The following is a 12,609-nucleotide window of genomic DNA, read 5'->3' on the forward strand; positions in this document are numbered from 1 at the left end:
CCACGGCCCCCTTGTATCTTGACCCAGAGCACTTCTGCTTGCCCCTCTGACCCCTTTTTGCTGGCAGAGCGCCACACCCCCGCCTTTCCTTCCTTCTCTATCCCGCCTCTAAAGCCTATAGCCCCTAATGCTAACTGCCCAGTCGTGGGATGAATCCCACCAAGTTTCTGTAAGGTCGAATCACATAACATGAGTTAAGCTAATGTTCAACTGTTTTGTGCAGGTAAAATGATCAGTAGACTCCAGTGCAGTGCTGAAGGTGGGACTGACAAACAGCTGTTTGCTGGTCCCAGCTCCCACAGTGCACAGGAGTTTTCAGCTGGCTTCAGTGTGCTGTGAGGTTTGTGCAGCTGCTGAAGCACACCTCATCACATGGGTGTCTCCAACAGTTCTGGGAAGTATTTTATTTAGATTGTAGTACGCATTACTGTGTGACTGCTTAGAAAACTTTCTAACTCTTCGTAATGCTCACTATGATCTAAAGAAAACATGTAATTAGTGTAAGGTGTGGCAAGGCCCTTCCTTAGCTGCTGGCACAGTTAAGGTACTACTGTAGGAGAGAAAGAAATGATTGGGATCATTTAATTTAAAGACAAGTCAAATAAGATGGCGAGGCCTGACCAAGGTCAGAAAAGAAAGGTACAAAGATAATTTTGGCATTCTAATCTACCTGTTTGTACAGTGCTGGAACAATAGGTTTTAATTTATCAAGAGTTTTGATATGTCTCCCACAACATTCTCACAGGTAAGCTAAGGAAGTATGGGCTGAATGAATGGACTGTAAGGTGGATGGAAAACTGGCTGAAGCATCGGGCTCAGATAGTAGTAATCAATAGCTCGATGTCTAGTTGGCAGCCAGTATCAAGTGGAGTGACCCAGGGGTTGGTCCTGGGGCTGGTTTTGTTCAATGTCTTCATCAGTGTCCTGGAAAATGGCATAGAGTGTACCTTCAGCAAGTTTGCAGATGACACCAAGCTGGAGGAAGCAGTATAGTAGGGCTAGGATTCAGAGTGACCTAGACAAATTAGAGGATTGGACTAAAAGAAATCTCATGAGGTTCAGCAAGGACAAGTGCAAAGTCTTGCACTTACGACAGAACAATCCCATGCACTGATACGGGCTGGGGGCTGACTGGCTGGGCAGCAGCTCTGCAGAAAAGGACCTGGGCATTACAGTGGACAATAGGCTAAATATGAGCCAACAGTATGCTGTTGTTGCAAAGAAAGCTAATGGCATACTCGGCTGCATTGGTAGGTGTGTTGCCAGCAGATTGAGGGAAGTGATTATTCCCATCTATTCAGCACTGATGAGGCCAGATCTGGAGTACTGTGTCCAGTTTTGGGCCCCCCACTACAGAAAGGATGGGGACAAATTGGAGAGAGTCTAGTGGAAGGCAACATCAATGGTGAGGGGGATGGGGGACATGGATTATGAGAAGAGGCTGAGGGAACTAGGCTTATCTAGTTTGGAGAAGGGAGGACTGAGATGGGATTTAATAGCAGCCTTCAAGATCGTCTATACTAGCAGAGTTATAGCTGCAATAATACAGAGAATATGTGAAGAGCAAAATTTGTGAGATGAAGTATTTTCATTTATTGGACCAACATAGTTTTTTACACTAAGAATTTCTAGAAAATCTATCATCATATTTCTCACACTTGTTTTATGCAGTCCTCCATTCAAACTGGATTTATTCAAGAAAAATGGTTACTTCTATATGTTGCCATTGCTCTATGACAGGGAGTCTCAACCTTTTTCCCCTGGTGGGCTAGACTGGCAGAAAAGAGGGCGTAGCCTGGCCCCACGGGGAGGGAGGGGCATGGTCCATCCCCACAGGGAGAAGGGCCCAGCTCCAATCCAGCCTTGCAAAGGCAAGGGGTTGTGGCCTGGCTTTGATGGGCTGGGCAGGGCTTGGGGTTTGGGAATTTGGCATAGCAATGACCACTACTCCCCCACCACCAAATGTCCTGACCTGTGTGGAGCCCTGCAGGCCAGAAGTAATGACTTTTCGCTCCAACAGCCATGGGAAAGCAGCAGTCATAACTGGCATGATACAGTCAATACTAGGATAACGGACGTATCATCTTAGAAAGGGAAATGATCTCCGATATTTCCTTAGCCAAGGTAGCCCATTGGCATGCACAGGAATTAGAATCATAGAATCATAAAAAATTAGGGTTGAAAGAGACCTCAGAAAGTCATCTAGTCCACCCCCTGCTCAAAGCAGGACCATCCTTAACTAGATCATCCCAGCCAAGGCTTTGTCTAGCCAGGTCTTGAAAACCTCCAAGGATGGAGATTCCACCACCTCTCTGGGTAACCGGTTCCAGTATTTTACTACCCTCCTAGTGAGATAATTCTTCCTAATATCTAACCTAAACTTCTCTTGCTGCAACTTGAGACTGTTGCTCCTTGTTCTGTTACCTACCATCACGGAGAACAGGTCATGTCCCTTCCTCTGTCTCCACCCCACACTTTGTGGGGCTGAATGAAACCTCCTTGCCCCTGTCCACATGACTAGATGGTGGCCACCATGCAGGCCCCAGGCACTGGATAGGAACTACTATCTGGCCTATGGTCAGACCAGGCATTGCCAGTCCAGCCCACCAGGGGAAAAAGGTTGAGACACACTGTCATAAAGCAATGGCAACACATAGAAGTAACAGTTTTTCTTGAATAAATCTAGTTTGAATGGAGGACTGCATAAAACAAGTGTGAGAAATACGATGATAGATTTTCTAGAAATTCTTAGTGTAAAAAACTATGTTGGTCCAATAAATGAAAATACTTCATCTCACAAATTTTGCTCTTCACATATTCTCTGTATTATTGCAGCTATAACTCTGTTAGTATAGACGATCTTGAAATCCACTCAGATACTTCTACATATTATGTGCTATTATATTTGCCTCTATTTGAAACTTTCTTGGAAAATGTATGTATTCTGTAAAGGCTGTGATGTACAAAATGCATGCAGGAAAAGAAAAAGTCTTATTTTTAAAAATTCTGAAAAGGACATAATAAAACACAATGCAACTTGGAAACCCCCACTGCTTGCCTACTGTGACAGGGAGCCAGTGCAGCAGGCCAAGCCTGCTGTGTGGGGCTGCATCAGAGGAGCACAGGCTGGCTATTAGGCAAAGGGAGAAACCCTGTGTGTGGCTGGAAGGAGCGGGGCTTAGAGGCATATAGACCCAGGGCCTGAGGCAAAAGGGACAGTCTGTCTCTGCGTGCTGCAGATGAAGGAGCTCCTGAGAAAGAGGGCTTCAGAAAACAGGCCCACAAATACCCAAGCTACCCAGGGGAGCTAGATGGAGCAGCTAAAGGGAAAGCATGGACTGTGGTACAGCACTGACCCAGAGTGGGAGTAAAGTTTAGTTTGAGAAGCAGTTTCCTAGTACTTGTGTTACGTTTAATTCTAAAACAGGAGGACTCGCTTGTGGCTATAGGGGTCGTATGGAGGCCATGGGGGGACCTGAGAGACACCTGGGACAGAATCTTTCAAAGGTTGGAGACCTTAAGAGGTGGAATAGCATGAGAGCAGCCTGGCCTGGGTTAGGATCCCCAGAGAGCTGGGACACAAGACAGCAGCCTTTCCTGGGTCAGGGTCCCTAGGGGTGCAAGCAGCCCAAGAAGGGCAAGACCAAGGCCAAGGCCAAGGCCAAGGCCAAGGCCAAGGGCCTGAGCAGCCTGAGAAGGATAAGACAGAGCTGGAACCCAAAAGCTGAAGCCCAAGGCAGTGGATCTAGGCTGAGGGGGCTCAGCAAGAGAAAAAGATCTGAAGCCAGGAAGGCTGAAGCCCCAACAAAGTTTGAGACCTGAGGAAGCCATGTGTTGTGTTGGCATCAGGGGGCTTCTCTGAAGTGGTATGAAGTATCATCTGTGAGACAGGTATGGCTACAGGCAAGGATGGAGGCCATGATTAATGACCCTAAGGCAATTTAGTGCCTGAGGGGCAAGGCTGGTGTCAGTTGGGCATGGGGAGCACAAGACAGTTGAGGGACTGAGGCACACTTGAGACACTGGGGGAATCCTCCTGTAATAGTATAAATTCCATCAAGGCATGGCAGGAAAGTAAAAAAAAAAAAGGGAAGGTGCCCCAAGAGGTCAGAGTGGGAAGGAGTCACTGGGTCACCAGGGGGCATCATAGCCATCCTTGGGGCCAGGATTTTGCTACACCTACCTGTGTCATATAAAAGGAGAGACATGTAAAGGTAAAGCAATATTTATATCTCCTTGTGTAATGTTTTAAAGCATAACATTAAAAAAAACCCTTAAACCCTACATGTTCATTTAGTGTGAATGCTGGATAAGCAAATTTTGCAATACATGAAATGCTGATGAACCACACTGTGATTTAATACTGCAAACACTGTGCCAGGGGAACTGAAATGAACTCACCATCTATGTATCAATTGACTTTTTGGCTAAAAACATTTTACTCCCTTCTCAAAAAGTACCACAAACATCCACTAATCTGTTCCTATTTGTAAAAGGAAACTAAACCATTCCAGAGCTGTTGGAAATGATCTAATTTTTAAATAAAGTATGAGAGCCTAGATGTCTTACTCTGTTTAGGGAGGAGGATGCTTATCAGCTCATGGTCCAATGAGTCTAATATGAACACTTAAGGTCCTTGACATGTTATATTTAAGACGTGATTAACAGGTTAATTGTGCCTTAAATAGTAAACCACCCACACATTAAAGTAAACGTAAGGAGTAATAATGCAGTCAACAAGCCACAAAATTATTTCACATATAATGTGTAACAAGTTTGTGGCTCATTTGTATTATGACTTAAATTGAATGTGTGGCTGGTTGGGGCTGGCCCACAACAGATCTCAACATTCAGCCGAGTGTTAAGCTCCAGCATGGGGCAGCCGTAGGGGCTGGGACACAGCTGTCTCAGCAGCCCAATCCTGGGGTCCCTGTGGATCGGAACATTTAAAACCCCATGTGCTGATGGGCTGAGTGACACATGGGTTTTTAACGAAACCCTGGCACAAGGACCCCAGGATTGGGCTGCGGCAGCCTGATCCTAGGGTCTCTGTGCCCAGGGCTGGGCAGAGTTAAAACCCCACCTAGGGTTTTTACAATCAGCTGGGGCCAGGACCTGACCGGGGCTGGTTTCAGATCCTGGTTCAGTCCTGGGCCCCAACTGACAACCAGCTGATTGTCAGAACCGGGGTTTACCTTGCTAGTGCAGGGAGAGCCTAGGATCATGCCTTACTTGTGGATTATGATCCTGGGCTCCCCCTGCACTGACAAATAAAGCGTTATGGAGATTTAATCCTCAATCTCATAATCGTGCATCCGGCCATTGCTTGCAACAACCATTGCTTCCAAAAAGTATTGCTCTCAGTAGGAGTTAAGCAGCTAAATACCTTTAGGATTTAGACGTAAATGTTTATACACATAGATAGCATTTTGCATCTCCAAAGCACTGTACTATCATTGATTTTGAATCTCACATCTCAGTAAAACAAGTGTTATTATTTTCATGTTATAGATGGATAAACTGAGATCCCCAGATTTAGTGATTTTACCTAATATCATCCTGTAGCCGCAACCTTGCAAACATATATGTAAGATGTATGCTTCTGTGGGATGTAGGTCTAATCTCATTGAAGAAACTCAGGAGTGATAGGTTAGTAAAGAGGCTAAACAGGCATTAAGCAATGACAAGGGGCTCTGTGCTCTGGGGGGGGGTTGCAAATCCTACCCAAGGCTTTCAAGGCTTGTGAATTATTAAGAAGAATTCTGGAAATCCTTTTCTTCCAGCTCTGCTGGAAGACGTTTACAAAGGGCCAACAACCAAAGTCCTTGACATTTTTGCCTTGAAGAAGCACTTCAAAATTTGACCTGTGGAGAACTTTACATTGGTGAGAACTGTACGTTGGTAAGAAAAGGCTACACAAAAGCTAAGGTTTTTCTGCTTTTGCAAATGTTTGAAGTGTAGGAATTGCAAGTTTTTAAATAAAAAAATAATAGGATAACAATACCCTCATTCTTCTGACTGCTAATTTTCTCTGTCCTGAAAGAAATGACCCACTTCTTGGAAAGAAGTATTAGTATTAGTATACCATACTAATCAGTTAGCCATGCTTCTTCATTTAATACAAGAAATTCATTGACTAAGAGCTTTTTCTCAGGGTGAGAAAGGATTGAGACTTTCTTCATTTTGTTGCTTCTTTCCCTAGACTGTAGTGATCCCTAACTCCTTTCAGTATAGAAAGGCTTCTAGAGCATATCATTAATGCTGCTCCATATGACACTAAATGGGAAAGGAGACCTAGGCCAAAAAAAGGAATAAATAAGGTTGTTTGTTCTGGAGTATACTGCTTTTGTGGTGTGCACAGCTGTACTAGGCAGAGAGAGATTTTAAGAGATGCTGCCACCAAGCTACAAAACTGACATGGAATATAAGCATTTATTTGCGAATGCTTAGATAGCACTGAGTGTGTCTACACATGCACATGAATAAATTCTGGAGCTTATTGCTCCTGAGTTTTTTGCTCCTGGGTGTGCCGTTTGATTCATGTGCAGTATGTAGAGCCCAGCCAGAGCATCCTGAGCTGGCAGGGGGCCCCAGGGGTCAGTCTGCCAGCCCCACCAGGCTCAATGTGCTATGGCAGGGCTGGCTGGAGCACAAGGGTGCTTCAGTGCAGGGCTAGGTGGCAGGCAGCCCTGGTACTAAAGTACTCTTGTGTCTCAGCCAGCCAGTCAGCATCTACATGTATGCTGCTACACATGAAAAAACTCTGCAGCAGGGTATTTACAAGTCCTACCTTATTATGGAGTTTATTTCATGTGCCCTCAGCGCTGATTGGCAAAGAGGCCCTGGTTGTGGGTGGAGGAGTGACAGGGTGGCCACCATCGTGTCTGCTGACAGCCCTTGGTGTGGCCCCACTCCTTGGTGCTAATTGGTAGAGAGGCCCTGGTGGCAATAGGAGGGACAAGGGGGCAGCTGCCATCTTGTCTGCTGCCCTCCCATAACTCCCACTGGGGAGCCAGCATTTTATTTTTATTAAGGTTGGGTTTTTTTAATTTGATTTCATAGACAATCCCAGATTTCATGTTTTTTGTGAAATCACAATATGAGTAGACCCCTAGAGATAACCCAGATTGTACATCCTACAACATTTGACCTTATTTAGCCCAAGTCAGGGAGAGAAGCATGGAGCGAAGACATGGATCGTGGCTGGTATTTTTGGTGTCTCCATGTACATGCAGTGTCAGACAGCTGGAAGAAATTTTTTAAAAAGCCAAATGCCATGTGTGGCAGTTACTGGAGATGCTCAGTAGCTGCTTTAAAAACTACATAGAGGAAGTTTCCATTAGGGGTAATACAAAAGTTGGGCTGCAACTAGTCTGCCTCCCAGGGCAGAGCCAATCACAACAGCAGGGGAAGGGAGGAGAGGGTTATAAATAGAAGTTTTAAAAACAGCCCTGTGGACTGGTTGAGTTTGTCAATACTCTTGCAGCAGCCTGTCTCAGGGAAGAAGGGACTGAGTTTGCTTTGCCCATCTGAGTCCTCAGATCTACTTTATACCCAGAATTTTACCAGTTTGGCTGCTCTGGGCTTCTCCCTTGCACCTGTTCTCAAGTTTCTTGGGCTGTAAATAGACATCTTCCTTGAAGCGGACTTGATTATCCTGAGGTGTGCTCAGATCAAAACAGGCATTTAGATACTTTGCCCTTCCAACTTGTATTGCTGCTCCACTGACAGTAGATGGCAAGTGAGCATATAAGGTGTTGACAGACATGCAGGTTCCTGCTCTAACTCATGGTGCTTCACATAAAGTGTCATGAGTTAGTGACCCCCCACCTCCCCCAACAACAGATGTTCACCTGTTGAGTCAGGGCTGGGGGGGATCAAACTCCACCTTGGAGCTGATCCAGTGGATAGATCTATCTGCAGCCTCTCTCCCCTAGCTCCCCAATTCCAGCTCCAGTGCTGTCTGCAGGAAGGGAGGGGAATAAAGGAAGGGGAAGGGAGCTGCAGGATGGGGTTTTCCAGTCCTGAACTGGAGGGGGAAGGGGGTAGGGGGACCAGGAGGTGGGAGTGGGGAGCTCCAATCCACCTATCCCCCTCCAACTCAGGCCAGGCAAACCCCAGCCCGCAGCTCCCTTCCCCTCCCTTTTCCCCCCATCCTTTCCTGCAGACAGCCCTAGGGGTGGGACTGGGCTGATGCAGCCCAGCCCAACTGCACTGACAGACTGACCCCAGGAAACACAGGTTCCCTAGGTGCTCCACTTTGAAGCACCTTCATCTGATCCCTCACTAGATGAGGGTTAGTTTGTCATGTGATCAGCCACTTTTAAAGCACTGTGCGGCCATGCACGTGTCACAGCAGGACTGTAGAGCACTTTCAAGAGGCTAATCATGTGACAACTGTCACTTCTGTTGGAATCCATCAAGCCTGGCCACCTTGTCTCTAGAATGACCTGGAATAACCCCACAGACTCACATGGCAGCCTCCCAAGGAGCCTTAGAGGGACTTGAAGCAAGACAATAGACTTGTATTACTATAGGATCCTGGGCCAAAATGCTCTCTCCCAGGGCAAAGGGCAATGCCTAATTGGCCTGAGATAAGCTGCTGGGGACAAGCCTAGAGCAGCCTCACTGGCAAACTTTCAGGTCTGGTCAGCAAACTCAGGTGATTGGAACTTAAGTCTTGGACTGGATGTCATAATAGCATAGACAAGCCCAATCAATGGAGCTGATTGAGGTAGGAGGGCTAAGAGGGCTTGGGCCTAATGTTGACATCATTCTGGCTACAGGGGAATGCTGTTCCAGTTTACTAGAAACATGCTCTGTCAGGGTGATATTTAGCCCACTGTGCTGTGTTAAATGGATGCAGGGGAAACATTAGGAAAGAATAATTTTCACTTCTAAAGGATTTGCCCATGGAATTTATATTTAGCTATTAGACAACTTGTTTGGATTATGATTCTGTTAAACAGAGAACAAGGAAAGCTGAGTGAAGTGAAGCAAAGCAAATGTTTATATATTTTTACCTAACTTAGCTGGGTTTATGGGTAAAAGATGGATTTAAAACTATGTAGAGTTCCTGGGAATGGATGTTATATGTGTTGATCATAGTGCCTGCACCACTTAAGGTACTGGCTGTAGACCTCTGTTTTTGTAGAAGCTGAGGATCAGCTAAGGCAATAAAACTCTACTTGCAGAGACTTCAGACTGTTTGCCAACAGGTTCTGAACTGCTTGGAGAGAATGGAGAAGACGCAGTTCTTATGCTCTGAAGCTGAAGAGTGCAGATGGTTTATACCTCATGTTATAGTCAAAGTGAGAAATCATCTCTGAAAGAAGATAACAAAGAAAGAATGCATTTATAAGGATGTGCTAAACCAGGGCTGGCCAACCTGTGGCATGTGTCCCACAAGTGGCACAGGCAGCCTGTGTGTGTGGCATGCAGCATGCCGGGGAGGAAACAGGCAGCAGAGTGGCAGATAGGTTAGGGAACAGGAGGCAGAGCAGCAAATTGGGTAGGGAGCCCAGGACAGGAAGCAAAAAGCAGAGCACCAGATCAGGCAGGGAGCATAAGGCAGGGAGCAGAAAGCAGAGCAAGTGATTGGGCAGGGGAAGGAGAATGGAGTGGCACTGGGGAGGATGTGAGACTAAGTTGTAGTACGTCTGTCAGAAAAATTGGTTGTCACTGGGCTGTAGTGTAGAAATGCAAATGTTATAATACAACTTTATATTTAAATACATGGAATGGCTAAAAGTGTATGTGTGTGTGAGAGACACCAGAATACTAACTGATTTATAGTTTTTGTTTAGCATTATTCATAGACTTCTGGCGATAGTTACTGTGTTATATACCAAGCACGGCAAACTCATATGGGGCCCTGGCCAAATCTGGACTGCAGGGTTCCTTGCAGGCTTGATCCAACCTGGAGCACAGGGACAACCACCATGGTGGCAGCAACTACAGTGTCAGCAAGGGGTCTGGAGACAGCAGTGGCAGATCTGGAGGTGGGGACAGATCTGGGGGCAGGGGTCTAGCAGCAGCTCGAGTTCAGATGCAACAATGGGTCCAGCATCAGGGGAAGTCCAAAAGTTTGGATGCAGCCACAGTGGTGATCCAAACTCACCATCAATTGGCATGGCAAGCCAGGTCAAATGACCCTAACATCTGTGGCAGGCCAGTAGTCCAGAGCAGTGGTTCTCAACCTTTGGTACCTTACATACCTCCTGCCAATCAACGCAGCAAAAGCGAAACTGGAATTCCCACCATGGCACTTCCGGTTTTGCTGCCACGAGCCGAGTCCCACCTTTTCCTCATGGACCACGGCCCGGGGCAAAGCAGCCTGTGTGAGGCCTCCCTCCCTGTCCCCGGCACACTGACGCTGGGGAGTGAAAGCCCTGGCGCACTGGACACAGTGGGAACTTCTGGCCCAAACAGGCCAAGACACCTCCAACCTGCCGGGTGGGGGGATGGGCCAAACATAAAATGCGGCACCCATGTACCCCCTGCCCATGTCTCGCGTACCACCAGGGGTACGTGTACCACGGGTTAAGAAACACTGGTCCAGAGATACAAAGGATCTGTGGGCCATATGTTTGACAACCCTGTTTTACATTGTATCGAATGTTTTCTGCCTGCATTACTTGTTTTACTAAGAAGATGCACGATTCCCTGTCCTTGAAAGTTGAGTGCAAACTAATAACATCTAGTTATAAGGGTCCTCTGTAAGGCATTCATCTTCTAATGGAAGAATAAAAGAATGCCTGAAGATTTGCTCTCATAGTCTATCATTCAGACACTGCATTAAATGCTAAATTATTTTCTCCTGGGCTCTTTGCTGATGATACTGTAGTACCTCAGTGCTTCACAAACCTGTAATTATCTTCATAAACATACCTATAGGGTTATGGGGGTATTATCTCCATTTTATAAATGAGGATCTGAGCTACCATGAGAGAAACTTAAGATGCCTAAAACCTGAGTTCTCAGAGTAATTATAAAATGTTATGTTCAGTGCATAGCTGCCATTGAGTTCAGTTCTGGTTGTAAGCTCTTAACACTTCCGTCAGTGATGCCAGTGGTATCTTAAGATGGGTAACTAGAAAATGACCCAACTGTTTTGTGGCCACTTTAGCAAAATGTGGTTTAAAAGAATCAGGGATGAAATCCAGATCTTCAGACCAGCAGTCAGCTGCCTTAACCACAAGATCACTCTTTCTGTTCCTGCAGTGTCTTTCCTTCTTCACTGTATGCCCTCTAGCTTCTGCTGCAAACCAGGGAAGAGTCTTACAGACAAACTTTTATCATTTACACATATAGTGATCATGTTTCTTTTAGGGAAACCTGCCCCACCCCAAAGTCAGCAGCAGTGCTGCAGGCAGAGGCCCACCTTGCTCCTACACAGCAGCAGCAGTGCCCGCATGCCTGGCAGACCACGCTGCTCCGGCTCCCCACCAGACCGTGCCTCAAGACCCTGCCCACCTGCCTCTGCCTAGGTGGCCGATTCCAAGACTTTTGTTTCAATTTTCACCAACCAGCTGGGACCAGCCTATGAAATCTGGGACTGTCCCAGCTAAACCAGGACGTGTGGTCACCCTACTTACACATCAACCATGCATTCCCACAGTACTGTTGAGCCTGTGCACTGAATGTGGTAGGCACTACAAAGAGTGTGTGATCCATTAATAAAGACCGAATCATGCTCTTTAAGCCTGAACAACCAAATTGCAGTTCCATGGGCAACCTAAATTCTGGCATTTTCTAAATTTGGAGCTGAGCTAATTGAAATTTTTTCACCTAAATGGATTTTTCATTAAACAAACAAACAAACAAACAAAACCTTTTAACAAAGCCAACATGTTTTGTGGAAAGCAGTAACTTGTTTGAAATATTTAAGTTTTGGGAAAAATAGGAGCAAATTAAGTTTTCAGTATCTAAAAATATTTTTTAAGCCCAAATTAATCTAACAGAACAACCATTCTAATTTGAAAGTAACTTGTATTCAGCCACAGTATTACTATTCCCAAGCATTCAAAAACTGCTGAGCTAAGCCCTCAGAAAATTATGACCTTCCCGGTTGGGAGACTGGAAGGGGAAGAGGTCTTCCTGGGAAAGATGGAGAGAACTGAGGAGCAGTGATGGATGGAGGGGCTCCCTAAAAGCAGGGGTGCGAAAGACATAGCGCACGGGCTGGATCCGGGCAGTGGAGCCCCATCATTCGGCCCCGGATGCTGCCCTGTGTTGACCTGTATGCTGCATGCAGCCTGTACCGGACTGGACCCCCAGCGGATGCAGGATTGCACGGCCCAGAGCCCACGCGGGAACCAGTACAGGACTGGACTGCATGTGGCGCCGGCTCCGGCCAGGCCAGGCTCTGCGCTGCACGTGGCACGTGCTCCAGGGGACCCGGGTGGGCACCACATACACACAGAACGCGTGGCAGATCTGCCCTGCACGGGTGCTGTGTGCAATGCAGCGGCTGGGCCGGGCTCCGCAATGCGCTGGATCCAAAAGGGCTGGGGGTGCACGGGCCCGTCCTCACACCGTTTACCCAGCCCAAGGCCCGGCCCGGCCCGGCCCAGCGCCACGCCTGCGGCCGGAGCCAGCGAGCTCCCG

This window comes from Gavialis gangeticus, unplaced genomic scaffold (assembly GCF_001723915.1).
Source record: "Gavialis gangeticus isolate Ggan-Ray unplaced genomic scaffold, GavGan_comp1, whole genome shotgun sequence".
NCBI classification, from domain to species: Eukaryota; Metazoa; Chordata; order Crocodylia; family Gavialidae; genus Gavialis; species Gavialis gangeticus.